The sequence below is a fragment of the Leptosomus discolor genome, chromosome 13 (assembly GCF_034619465.1).
Source record: "Leptosomus discolor isolate bLepDis1 chromosome 13, bLepDis1.hap2, whole genome shotgun sequence".
Classification (NCBI taxonomy): domain Eukaryota; kingdom Metazoa; phylum Chordata; class Aves; order Leptosomiformes; family Leptosomidae; genus Leptosomus; species Leptosomus discolor.
In genome coordinates, this window is record NC_141403.1 from 16,157,224 (window position 1) to 16,170,963 (window position 13,740).

The 13,740-nt window shown below is 37.2% G+C and overlaps 1 protein-coding gene across 1 annotated transcript in view; it reads right to left on the minus strand.

Moving 5' to 3' along the window:
- Positions 1-13,740, minus strand: part of PTPRM (protein tyrosine phosphatase receptor type M) — a 475,520-nt gene that overhangs the window by 182,435 nt on the left and 279,345 nt on the right. The window lies entirely within an intron of this gene.

Sequence of the window (13,740 nt, forward strand, 5' to 3'; positions counted from 1 at the left end):
AAATTTGTGAAGTGGGAAGTCCATGTCTCTAAAGAGGACTGGCTTGCAAGTTTATTGCTTCACTGGGGGCCAGTGATTTGTATCATTATTTGTCTCCTGGAATCTTGAATTCTAGTAAGCAAGTCAGTATAGATAACTGATGTCAGAGCAGCAATATGTCCACATTTTTGCATATCATCTACATCTAATAACAATTCATGATCTTTCAAGTTGGTAATTCATAAGAAGTAGCTATCTCTGGGTAGGGTATGTTTCTTAAAGATGAAATATCCACACAGTTTTCTGACATGTTGTTCCCACTCCACCATCTGTAGCTAGATGATTATGTTTACAGAAGACTCTGCCTAAAGTACAGGGACACTTGGGCTGGGCCTCTGCAGGTCTCAGCCTGGACCCGACAGGGCTTTTATTGGCTTAGTCATATCACTGCACAGCTATGGCTATTTACCTCCCGAAGGCAAATCTGGTTTAGAAATACAAGAGATGACTTTGTGCTCCAGCACTTGCACTCTCTGGAGCCTTACTGACTCAGTGCACAGACAGACTAACGCACTGCTTCTACACTCAAACTGCCTTTGCATGTTTAGATAATGCTATGTGCTTGAATGATGCCCCGTTAGTGGAACTGTTCAAGGTCAGCTTGGATGGAGCTTTGAGCAGCCAGGTCTAATAACAGGTGTCCCTGCCCACAGCAGGGGAAGTGGACTAGATGATCGTTAAAGGCCCCTTCCAACCTAAACCATTCTGTGGCTGCAGAGCCTTCACGGTTGAATATCACCAAAAGGCAGAAGAAAGCCAATTCTCTTGGCCATCTTACTTTTTTTTTTTTTTTTTTTACCAGACCTACTGATCATGTGCAACAGATCCCCTTCACTATATTTTTATGATCTAGCATCTTCAGTAGGAGATGCTGCACTTCCTGTGCTCACAAAACAATGCCCAGAAAGTCAACAGTGAGAATGCTTAATACTTCTCTTTCTGCCTGATTTAGACTTTCACCACGGTGGAGATTTAGTCTGATGTCAAGACACTTAAATTTAAGTGTCTTCATGAAGATGTCTATAAATCCGTAAACTCCCATTACAGTTATTGGAGAATTACTCAGTACAGGCAAAAGATCTTAAAGACCTGATCAGTGAGGAGGTCTCTACTTTTGGGTCAACTTTATTGCTTTCTAGGCTCCACTGACTATAAAAACTAAATACTCAGCTCACATGTAGACATCTACAACTGGACGCCTAAATTTAGATGTTTCAATCTGAAGCTGAACCCCATGCAGAAATCTAACCATGTATAACCTTGGTACATCCAGGGAAATAAACACATGTCTTGAGGGTCCACTTGAAGGCCATTGTCTGTACATTTTGCAGCTCTGTGCAACAAAGTCTACACATCTAGCAGAAAGATTTTCATTAGTTGACTAATTCCATGCTGAGTAGTAGATGAAGGTCAATACATGGCAACTTTTCTTTGATCCTATAAGAACCGATGTGTAGAAACTAGCCTTGCAATGTCTACATTGCAATCTTGGTTTTTTCTCTTTCAAATCAATGTTTGGCATGATTTTAGCAGCTAATTTTCTAGAACAAAACACAGTTGCCTAGAACTGGGATTCCAAGCTACTTTGAAGACAGTGCACTGCCTCCTCTAACTACTAATTTACAGTGAATCTACAATAAATAACATTTGCAAATTTAAATGGAGTACTGCAAAAAAAGTAGAAGGTGATGTAAACATCTGTTCTGGCAAGGCAGTAAAGCTGGATACACTCGCCTACCACAGCAAAGACAAGAATCCCTCAGTTTCATTAACGCATGATGGATATTAAACTAAGTTATTTGGCTGTCACCTTCAGGACAGCATTGTTACCTTTTTTATTGCAGCATGACTGAATATAGGAGGGATCTGAGACCAGACAAGGTAATATGACCTGTTTCAGTACTGGCTGAAACGAAGATTCTTTTCATTTTTTCACTCAGTGATTAAAGCTAAAGTTTGTAGATATTTTAGAAACAAATCTGTCATTAAAATGCTCCTTATCCTCTGGCAAATTCATGTTAGTTATACTACATGCAATACTCCTTGTGTATTACATTTTAAAAGCCTGCCATCTATTCATCTTGAGATACATTAAAGAAAGAACTAAGTTGACTGGAGCAATTTCAAACTAAAAATGTCTTTTCATCCTTACTCCACAAGACAAATTAGATTTGCAAGCATCTAGACCTCAAATCTATTTGCTCTTTAATAATTTAAGCACTGAAAGGTCAAGCAGCTCTTTTCTGTTCCCCTTTATCAAAGTCCAAGTGCTAATGAAAAATAACTAAATCCTATCTGCTGCCCAATTTCCACACACCGCTGTTTCTCTGATGTAAATTAACACATTATAAGCACCTGGGTCAATGGAAAACTGACAGAACTTTATGAGTGATATGTTTTACATTTGTACAAATGAGGTCATCTTGCTAATAAATTTTACAAAATTACCCCAATTACAATTATAATCCAAAAGCTTCCTCTAATTCTTACTATTAAAACTGCTTTCTTTAATACGTAACAGCTGAATTGCCTGTTCTGAAAAGGGTTCAAGCTTAGTGAATTGAGCTAGCACTGCGCCAGGACTCTATTATTCCTCTTAGGTATTAGTCACATTTCCTGCTTGTTTGAAGTTGCATTATTCCTTTTCCACACCTCTGTATTTCAGAGAACAGTCTTCCTACCTGTAACCCAAGAAATAAAATCTATGCTACAGTGAAGGGTGCAGAAAGCCTATGGTAGAACTTAGATTAATCTTTCTGAGGGAAAGAAATGTAATTTAAGTTTAATTCACGTTACGCAGTTCTACTATAGAATTCCAATGCCTTGGAAACTGAACACAAAATCTACTTTTATAGTGACTGAAACTTACTGTTGCATCACAAAAGGACCATGTGGGAATTAGGATTCAAGTATTTCAAATTTGGGGATTAAAAACGGTGTCTGGGAAAAGAAGAATTCGATGTAATTTTTAAGCTACTTTTTATTCTAGCAATTCCAAAACAGTTCCAAATTTAAATTATTATGCAGAGATACAGAACTGAACACAATAAGGACTGTAATTTTGGTTAGAAATTAGACATACCAGGTTTTTCATATATTTACTGAAATCGGGTTACTTGAACTAAAATGGCCTGTCAATGTCTGCTAAATATACAGATCTTTTTTCAGAGTTGAAAAACAGACATGAAAGAAGAAAGAAAACATGTTAACATAGTAATCAAAGATGCTAAGAATATTTAGACAAATGAACCAAAGAATTCAAACAATTCAAAAGAAGACTTAAGAGTATATCTACTCTTAAAAACACAGAACGATGGGTTTTAGTAAAGAAAACCTGAATCAGGCCATTATTGCACATTACTGGAATGCAGTAAAACAAATTTTAATTAAGGTCTCATTCAAAGTGACAAAATAATTTTCCAAGAAAGGCCTACGGGATACAAGCATGGACTTCAGGTTTCTTAATACAGCAGTCCTTAACATGTACAATCTAGGTATTTTATCAATTGAAACTTACGGATTTGTAATTACACCTCCACCAAGAGTAATTCCAAATTGAAAATAAAGAGAAAACAAGCTTGATTACTTCATTATTGAAATGTCAGCTCTAGTTTTTTCTCTTTAAAGTCTTGATTCTTCACCTAACTGAAGCCACACAGAATTTTTTAAAATTTAATTTACTGAATAAAGATGGCCTAGGGACCTGAATCTAGACTAAGACTATCTGAATTTATTTACTAGTGTTAATACAACTGGTGTGTGTGATCCTAGGCAAGTCAATGAAATACTTTGTGCCTCAGTTCTCCAGCTGTAAAACAAGAAGAGGAAAGCTTCTTATTCTCTCTGGCCTGCTTCAATTGTTCAAAACTAAAACCTCTTCAAGACCTTCTTTTTTTACCATCCTTGAAAAAATAGTTGTTTTTTTTTTTTTTCCCTAGGAAATGTACAAAGCCTGCAAAGCTGTTAAGCTCCACTAACAGTGCCCTGATCAGCTGTGTAAACTGTTGGGCTCTCCTTGCAGACTGTTACGGTGACACTGTGGAACCTAATTTGAAGTTTTCTGCTCATTGTAGTAAGTCTCTTCTTGGTGTCATGCTTATTTTATAAACGTATAAAGTTGGTAATTTTGTAGATCTATTTCTGTATCTCAACTTGCACGCTTGCTTTGTTTTAATGCTAACAGATTCAAACAACAGAATAACCTTTAATCTACATATTGATCATTATTTCAGTTACTTATTCCCATCGACCTACTTTATCTATATGCTAGAATCACTTCACTGCATTCTTCTACTAAAATATCAAAGTTCCAACAGATGGCAAAATTAGGAAACCCAAACTCTACCTTCTATCTCAGTTTTATGTCCATGAAGAACTTGATCATTCAAACCATAACAGTCTATAGAGTCCCCACAATACTTGTGTAGACCCTGCAAGTTCTCCTGTTGTACTGCCATTTAAGTCATAAGCACTTTTTAAAAATACCAGTTGTTTTGTTCATGTTTTGCATCCAAAGCTTCATATGTCTCTGCTTATCATACGTTATTTAACAAGTTTATTATTTAACACTGCTTCTTTAAAAAGAGAGAATTTTTGGACATCTTTTTGATATAATCTGCAACATAATGTCCTCTTCTTCTCTGTCATCATTTGTCTCTGACATGTTCCTAACATATCTATATGGATTAACACTGGAGATTTTGATCTATTTCTTCCTGCCCTTACATTGCACTAGATTCTCGTAGTTCATCCTGTAAGTTAAAGTTTTGCAGTACTAGAAATTATATGTAAAACGTATCTTGAAATGGAAGAGGGAAAACTAGTCCTTAAAGGACAGGAATTATTTACAGTTAGCAGCCAAACAGAAGAAGGCTACAAGAAATTGCCACTAACTCTCCTGCTACTGAGCAAGCATCTGCATATTTCTTATAGGTGGCATTAAACAAAGGTGACCATGATGATCCTCAATTTCTCAGGTGTCTCACCATCATAGCTACACAGGTTTCACCAGCGGGACAGGAGTTCTAGTAACACATGATATATACTGAGCAAAATACCCTCCATGTGCAGTCATTTTCAGTACAGATGTGAAGCCAGAGAACCAGTTGAACGGTAGTCCTGTCCCTCTGACCACTGTAGAATTTCATTCATTCTCAAAGCAGGAAGCAGACACTGTTCAACTGTGCTTTGTCTGCATGTCAGAGACCATTCCTATATTCAAGATCAGCATTTATAGGCTGAAAGAACTGGGTGCAGTAATAATTGGTCCTAAGGAGGGTATGCACTCAGCACAAGGCCAGTCTGAAAGAACATCAAATGCGTGGTTTATTTGGGAGGGGTGACTTTTCTTGTCCAAGCATTAAAAATGAAGCAATCTGTATGAGTTTGAATATTTTTAGGTTTTTTTTTTTTTTTTCTTGAGAGTCAATTGGCATTATTACAGGTGGGATTAGACCAATGACTCCATAAACTTGGAGTTTATGGAGCAGAAGTAAGACCAGGGAGGTTTTGATGAGCAAAAGGACAAATCAGTGTGCCTACTAATGATGGGGAAGGGTGTTCAAGGCAGTCAACTCTTTTCCAGGAACATTTTATTTCGGAGATCAGAGATTTTCTGGGCTTTAAGCAAAATACAGCCTTGCCTGCTATGGCTTCTAAAACGAGAAAAAAATGAAGAAACTTAAAAAAAAAGAAAAAAAAAAAAGCCTTGCATGAACATAAGGGTCAGATATGAAAACATATAAATGAACTTACAGTAAAGAAAACCAAACAGACCAAACAAAACCTCCAAATTAAGGCTGCTGTACCAATGCCAACGACGCAAGTATTGTTAAAGCAATACACTAAGATCTAATTTATAAAGGGGAGAAAAGAAGGTGAACTAGGAAATGTTACAGATAACACTGGCAAGCAGAAGCAATCTGCTGTGCAACTGTTCACATTTAAGTGCTTGACATATCAGCATTAAAGGTGTATTGCCTTTTCTTTTTGCGAGTGAAGGGAGTCTTAATTCCCTATAACTTTTTGTTTGCATCTTTACTTGAAGTCAGGAGATTTTATGCAAACAAAAGCTCCACAAACTTTGCCAGGTTTCAAGCCTGCAGGACAGCTGGTGCTTCCAAAGTGTAGGAAACGGAGTAAGAAAAGAAAATATTTTGTGCTAGCAGCTTGTTGAAACTAGAATGATTCTAGTTCCACACCGGCTTTATTTACCGGCTTTGCAAGTCAAGAGATAAGCCCGGTTAGATTCTCCAAGCCAGAGTCTGTCTTCACTCTCAGGAAATGGTATTACTGGCACCTGAAACTTCCAGCCCATGGGAAAAGTCAAACTGGAGAAAGCCACAAATCTTTTGGAATCAGACCTGGAGTGAACACAAGAGGGACTAACATTATACAGCACCTCCATTGTCATGCAAGGAGCCCTATTTCTCAGATCAATCAAAGCAGAAATACCTAAACAGCTGTAAAGGAAGAGATAAGACAGCTTAGGTTCAGCCCCTAGAGATACTGCCAAATGTAAACTCTCAGGTGTCGTAATAAGCTTTATCTTCACAGACCCAAGTCCATTGGGAAACGGTATCTGGTTTTTAATGTAAAACTCCTAAGCTGCTTTGTGACTGCCCAACTCTTTTGTATGGACAGTCTCAAAGACTTAAAAGTCAGTATTTACAAAGGGGATTTTCTGGGAAAAATACATCCAAGCAAACCTCTCCTGAGCATTCCTATGGATTTATACAGGAAATCCCGACAGTTCTCATATGAGGAGCATTATGTCACTGCATGTTAAAGATATTTTGCTTGTTCTTTCCTCCAAGGACAGCCGCCAGGGGAGGATATGACAATGCATTCAATTCCCTCAAGAAGGAAAATGCTTGCTACATAATATCTTAATTGCAGAAGACTCACGAGAGGCTCTGAAAGTGGTAAAGCAATGGCCACCATAAGTTCATCATGGATTTAAATGGGGTTTTCCAAACACAGAAGAACTGGTAAATTTCTCTTTTGTGAGTTTGGACTCTCTAGGATTTAAGGAAGACATTAGAGTCCGGGCTTCAAAATTCTTAGAAAAAAATCTGCGAGAAAGAAAAAGGAGACAACGACACACGCTCCTTCCACCTTCCAGTGGCCAGATGGGTGCCACCTAGTCCTGATGACACCGTGTATTTAATCGTTTTCCTTATTTCCTAGTATACAGATTCACTGCTTTAGAGAATCTAAGCATACTACATCAGGGGCAGAGAATGTCCAGCAGCTCTTTAGCCTTGTAATCACCTTGTAACGTACCATTCATGAAATATTTCTGCCTTTAGTTTCAGTTATAAATGATGACTCAAAATATAACTTGTTTTGTTGGTAAATAAATCAGAGAAAGGAGAGAGAGAAAAACATCTTTTAAGGATTTCAGTTTGTAATATTTGTTTTAGAAGGATAATAAAAGATCGCCAACATGTAAGCAGCAGCAGATCATCTGTATTCTGTTTTACAACTTACAGTGTGCTGATGGACTGCAGCTTTAGCTCTGTCCAGTCCATCTTTTGCAAAAATCAATGAATTCAATGCATATGCTAACCTACCCTTATTCAAAGCAAGTATTAGTTTACTACTGAAACAGCATATTAAAATTGATAACAACCACTTGATTAACATATATATAAGTGGTGGTTAGACATAATGCCAACAATAATTGTGGCACAGGAGACTGCTCTGCTGTTAACTGAGATTTGCTGACTGGCAAGGGAATCAAAACTGTTCTCTTAACCCTCCCAACCCTCCTAAATCCTTGATAAATATTGATGATTTTTTTTTTTCTGCCTAGTTATACAGACCCATGGTTAATTATTTCTAATTATTTAAATACTGGTGCTCAACCAGGACGTAGGAGTGATACTACCATTCTGGTATACAAGTCTAAGAGAGTGTCACAATTATGACAAACAGGATGACAAGGACGCAAATATGTCTCTACAACTGTTACACACATTTCTACACCTGAAATCCCTTAATCTGAAATAAACCTTCCCCACACCCACTCACCAAGGGACTGAATACTATCCTGTATGAATATGATCAATTTGACGAGGGACAATGTATTAGCACCCCTCCATGCTTAGAAATAACCACATAATTCTACCTTTTTTTTTTTTTTCTCTATAGAGAAGCATAGAAGTTCCTTTGTCATTTTGAAGGTAAAGTTCTTCACTATTATTTCTTCTGTTGAAAAAAAAAAATTGTTCTAAAATATTGCAGGCCACAGAAACCCCTATAAGATCAGAATCATACTTTCTCCGAAGCATGCACAACCTCTCCGTTACGTGCGCTCTCCATACTTAATATGGACTCGTGTATTTGGCTGCCTTTTCTTCAAACTCACACAAGTCAAGAAAATATATAGATTTTGTACATACTCTGTAGTCCTGCACAGAATATAGAGCGTGCAAATAATGGTACTGTTTCACACTGACTTCAAAGTTGTTTTCTACAGGTGTAAGCAAGACAAGGCAAGAGAGCATTTGGCTCCATATTAATAAATTCTCTATGTATTTGCAGGACAAGAAAAAGACATGTTTGATTATAGATCTCCCCTGATGTGCTCTGCACTGTATCAATGAGTTCTTGCCACTAAATACAGACTGCAAGTGACAAGCTAAGGAGGGCACCAGAGATTTGGCAGCTTATCTTTTTTTTATTTTTTGTGTAGGAAAAGAAATGTTTAGAATGAGGAGACTGTAAGGACACATTTAGTTTTCATTTGCAGATAAGAAAAAAAAACTGAGCAAAGAAAAACAGAAAAAGATTGAAACATTTAAGAATATGAGAGACTACATGGGGTAGGAATGTAGAGAAGGAGAGAACAAGAAAACAAAAGAATACTGAAAACATGTTGAGATGTACCATCACCTTTGATAAACAAGAAGTGAAAGAAAAAGTAGTAGTAGGAACGATAAAATAAAAATTAAGTCTATATAATACATATATACTTCAAACAAAAGCATTTTCCATCAACTTACAGTTTATAAATTACATGCAATATGTTTGTAAAAGGTGTTTGATTTTCTAACTGTGTTATGAAATCAAACACCTTTTACAAACATATTGCATGCGCGAAATCATATCACATACTTTTTATAAGACTGGGGGGGGTATTGTTTATCCAAGAATGACTGCTTCAGGATCCCTTTACACTCACGATGATCTACTGAGTATTTTCTGAACTGCTCTACCAACTGATACTTGGCTTCTTCCATAAACAACTCTGGTACACATAAGCTGACAGTCTTTCTAATGGGTACATCGCCATTACATTTTTCGCAAACAAAACTTCTCTGCTGATCTCTCTTTCATGTATATGGGACAACAACATCCCATTTACATTGATTTGGTACTGGATTCTTTACACACCACTTGAAACAGAAGATGCTTCAAACCCTTATAAATAGACTAAGACACTACAAGTTTTACAGTGAGAAGTTCATACAGTGTTCCCAAGAACACACCGTAATCCCATCTATATTCCATACATCATCTGTGATACCCAGCTCCCACTGTCAATATGCTTGGCTCCTTTTAGCATCTCCCAAATATTGGCTGGAAAAGAGGCAACACATGCTGTGGCTGCTTCTGGGCTACATATGGGCTTGCTGCTATGTGAATTGTAGCTCTCTACTGACGGATCAAATGAAACGAACTAACTAGTTCATACTGTAACATGGCCTATCCTTCAACATAGATGCTCATCTGGGTCTTCGCACCCAGATGTGTAGAAACTTACTATTTATGTAACATTTAAACTATTTCACATGTGCTTGAAAATTTCCATGAGGTCCAATATTAGTGAAAGGAAGGAACCAAGGTAAACAGTATGATACATAATCCTTGTTTTCTTATGAAACCAGAGAAAAATCAGGTGTAAACTTTAATTTAGGTATGTTCCAGAAAGTTTAATTCTTATCTTGGATGTGTTATATAGCACACACAAGCCAAGGGTTGGTTACTTCATTTATTTTACCATCGAACAAGTTTTATTCCTACTGAGTGTAAGGGCTCAGTCCCCCTAGACACCAGATACTATTGATCTCGCTCCACAAGGCTTCACGCTCTTAATTTACAGCCCAAGCAGCAGTATCACTAACTGAAATGATTCTGGTCTAAACTGAACTAACCTAAGGCTCCAGATTCTCATGGGCTTAGAGACTGACTTCACTACAGACCAGTATAAAACAGGGATGCCTCCTACTTCCTTTTAGTCTGCTCACAACACGGCTTTTAAAATGAACTAAAACCAGGGATGGATTGTGAGGATAATAATTCCACAAAATATTCCACAAAGCCACTATTCTAAGATTTTCTGCTGGGCATCATGGAAGAGGTAAGTGAGAAAAAAATAATTCTCTCCAGACAGTTAGCTATACATACAGCTGCTCATCATGACACTCCTCACCATTGCCAAGTTGTTCACAACCATACATAGATATCTCTTCCTCTCTTCCTTTATAGAGGAAAATGCTGTTTCCATCTATTTTAATTTTAGAGATAGGTATGGCGAGAGTATGATATATTGATTCGCAGAAGCTACACAGATTGTCCTACCCCAATCAGAAATAAAACTCTGCATCAAGCCCCAGCGCTGAATCTTCTGGGCCATCCTTCCTACCACAGTAAGACTACGGTATTCAGTAACAAGAAACTCACTGTAACTCCTCTCCTGGCCATCTGAAGAGGCTTAACTCCTCTTCATCTCTACAACAGAGCTCTCCCTTGGGGAAGATGGGCCTACTCATCGTATGGGCAACTTCGTTGTGTACAAACAAATAAAAATAATTTTTAAAAGTGTTGCAGAGATACATTTCAAGATGCTATTTCTGCTGATATCAAAGAACTAACAAACCATTTCAAGTACAGAGCTTCTTCTACACTATTCTGCTGGTGACCTTTTTTTCCAGCAATCACCTACTCAAAGCCAGAAGGGAAGGAGGAAGAGGGTGAGAGGGAGGTGGGGAGAGGGAGAGATGCAGAGGAAAAGAGAAGGAGGGAGATTTCTGTAAAATCCTGCTGGGAACAGGAATGCCAGTTAGTCCCAAATTATGTGGGAGGCTTTTATAATGAAAACCACCAATCATCAAAGTTATCTAGGTTTGGGAAACATTTCTCTCCAACCTTGTTTACAGTTATTTACACAATAAGACTGCCTCCATCTTTCAAAATTTGCATTAAAAACACCTTCTTTGCATCAGAACAGTTTAGAGTAACAAAAAAATCCCTCAGTATGGAGTGCAGTGAAAGGAAGGCATTTTGGTTCACTCCATAAGGAACAAATAGCATAGCAACTTAAATGCTCGGATTTTTACATCTGTCATGCTGTGGAGGTGTTTGTGCTTAGCAAAGCTCAGGGAACAGTGTGTAACTCTTAGTACAAAAAGCGTATGACCTCAACCGTTCTTGCTCATAAAATACAATAATGAAAACAGATAATAGCTGGTCTTGCACAGACAATTTTTGTTAGATGCCCCATGTTTGATATAATAACATGGCATTGAGTATTTCATTCTTGTAACTTTAATTTCTCTTTGTCCTGGTTTGATCAAGATAAGATCAGTCCTAAATTGCTTTGCAATATTAGCTGGGTACCATGAATGTATTTTGTATTCTCTCAACCATAACTCATTACATGGAACTTGCTTGGCATGAATAGGTCACTATCGCTTTTGTGTGTGTAGGCGTGTGTAGGAGTGTGCATGTGTCTCAATGCCCTGCTGCTAGGCTATTTAGTGATAAGATCTGATATAATAAAATATTAATTACAGCTGAAAGGTTGGGTGAGAAATATGAACTCAATTACAGTCCCATATTGTGAACAAAGGGCAGGGTGAAAAAATCCTTTAGTTACAGACATTTGGGATAATAAAAGAACAACTAGAACATTAGACTCAAGCTGAGTGCTCCCTAAAAGGCCACCTGTTATTAATCTTCACATCAGGCATAGAATTTCAAGTAAATTAGGTCAAGATGAGCAATTTTTGCTGCTGATTTTTTTGACTCAACTAATTTAAAGATTTCTTTATCTGAGCATTTTTTTTCTTTGATGTCATTCCAATTTAGTAATTAGAAATTTGTAACAAGCACAAGGACACAGCAATTATAATTAAAGGTTAGAGATCATACATGGTATACAAAATGATCACCTTACATGGTATAAAAATAGATAAGAACTAGCAGCTGATTCTAAAAGTCTCCGTTTCAGTCAGATTCGCAGTTTCTCAGCGCCAAACTGTAGCACATGTGGTCCTACCATCTTAGAAAGCCAAATTTTTTTCAAAAAATACCAGCAGTGGAATATAAATTATTTTAAGACTTCTTAATAAATACATTTCTGTTCATCTGTTCGATTTACCTGAGTGTGAAGTCAGATGAATTACCAAAGGCTTAACAGAATTTGGCCAGATTGTAAACAAGCACAACTGTGAGCCAAAGTTAGTCCAAATCAAATAATGTGACCTTGAAATCCTATGCATAGTAGTGAATCATGAGAACTGAGCATCTTATCTATTATTGCAGGCTAAAATGCGTCATTATATCATGAAATAAGATTTTCATTGTCTGAAGAACTGTGTTTTCTATTAACAGTGTTTTCTATTTCAATGAATTTTGCTGAAACTGTGGAAATATATTTTGGTACCAAGCCAGAAAACATACTTTAAATGAATTTACATTTATGACACTTGGAACAATCCAAAGACCATTTCAAAGCTTCTTAATCAGCTTTGTTAATTGCTTAATTTCTCTTTAATGAGAACACAGAAAAATTATAAGTTCATAAATATGAGATAAAAATATCCTGGTACAGCAAGTGAGGTGCTTTTATAAGCCAGTATTACACCATTTAAATTACCATTTTTCAGGTTGCCAAGGCCAATTTATAAAACAACTGGAAAGCATGGAAAAAGGAGTAAAGTCTTGTCACAGATTAAAAGAAATTAAAGAAAGCAAAGCTGTCTAAAATAATCTAGTCTAAAAGAGAATGAAGTTAGAGGGGATCTGAAGAAAATACTCAAAATTGAAAGCCACGGCAGAGCTGACTGATCCTTTGTTTTCAATCTGTTGCAGAGAAAGAAAATATTGATGCAGAATGGTACTGAAGTACAGATCAACGAGGGAGAAACAAAAGGAAATTCCAGGAGTCTGAACACATGCAAACCAAGATGCAACAATCTGTGAGATCACACAGCCCATCTTATGAGAATCAGTAGTACCATTCCTGAAAGTGTATGTCTAACTCTCTAGTATTCAAAGAAAGCTCACTACTGGTTGCAAATTGTAGGTCTGCTGCTGACTAGAATGGAAAGATTCATCACAACACACTTTCAGCTCCAGCAAAGTCATTGACAGTACCCGAACCATCAGATTCCACCTGGGTCCTTCCTGCTACGTAAGCCAGGGTACAAAGAGGAAACAAACTAGTTACTTTTCTTATTACAGAATATGACACAATGCTGTTACCCAGTCTTCACAAATTAGGTAGAGAACAGATCTAGCAAGGTCTAAACGACCAGTTTACTTGGATTCCCAAGGCAACAGACTCTCACCTAACAGGGACGTTACTAATTCTTTAAATCTACATGGGATGAGTGTGTGATGTATTTTCCACTAAGTAATTTTAAGATGTAACTCTTGTTATCATTTTACAATGCTCAGAGTTGCTGGATA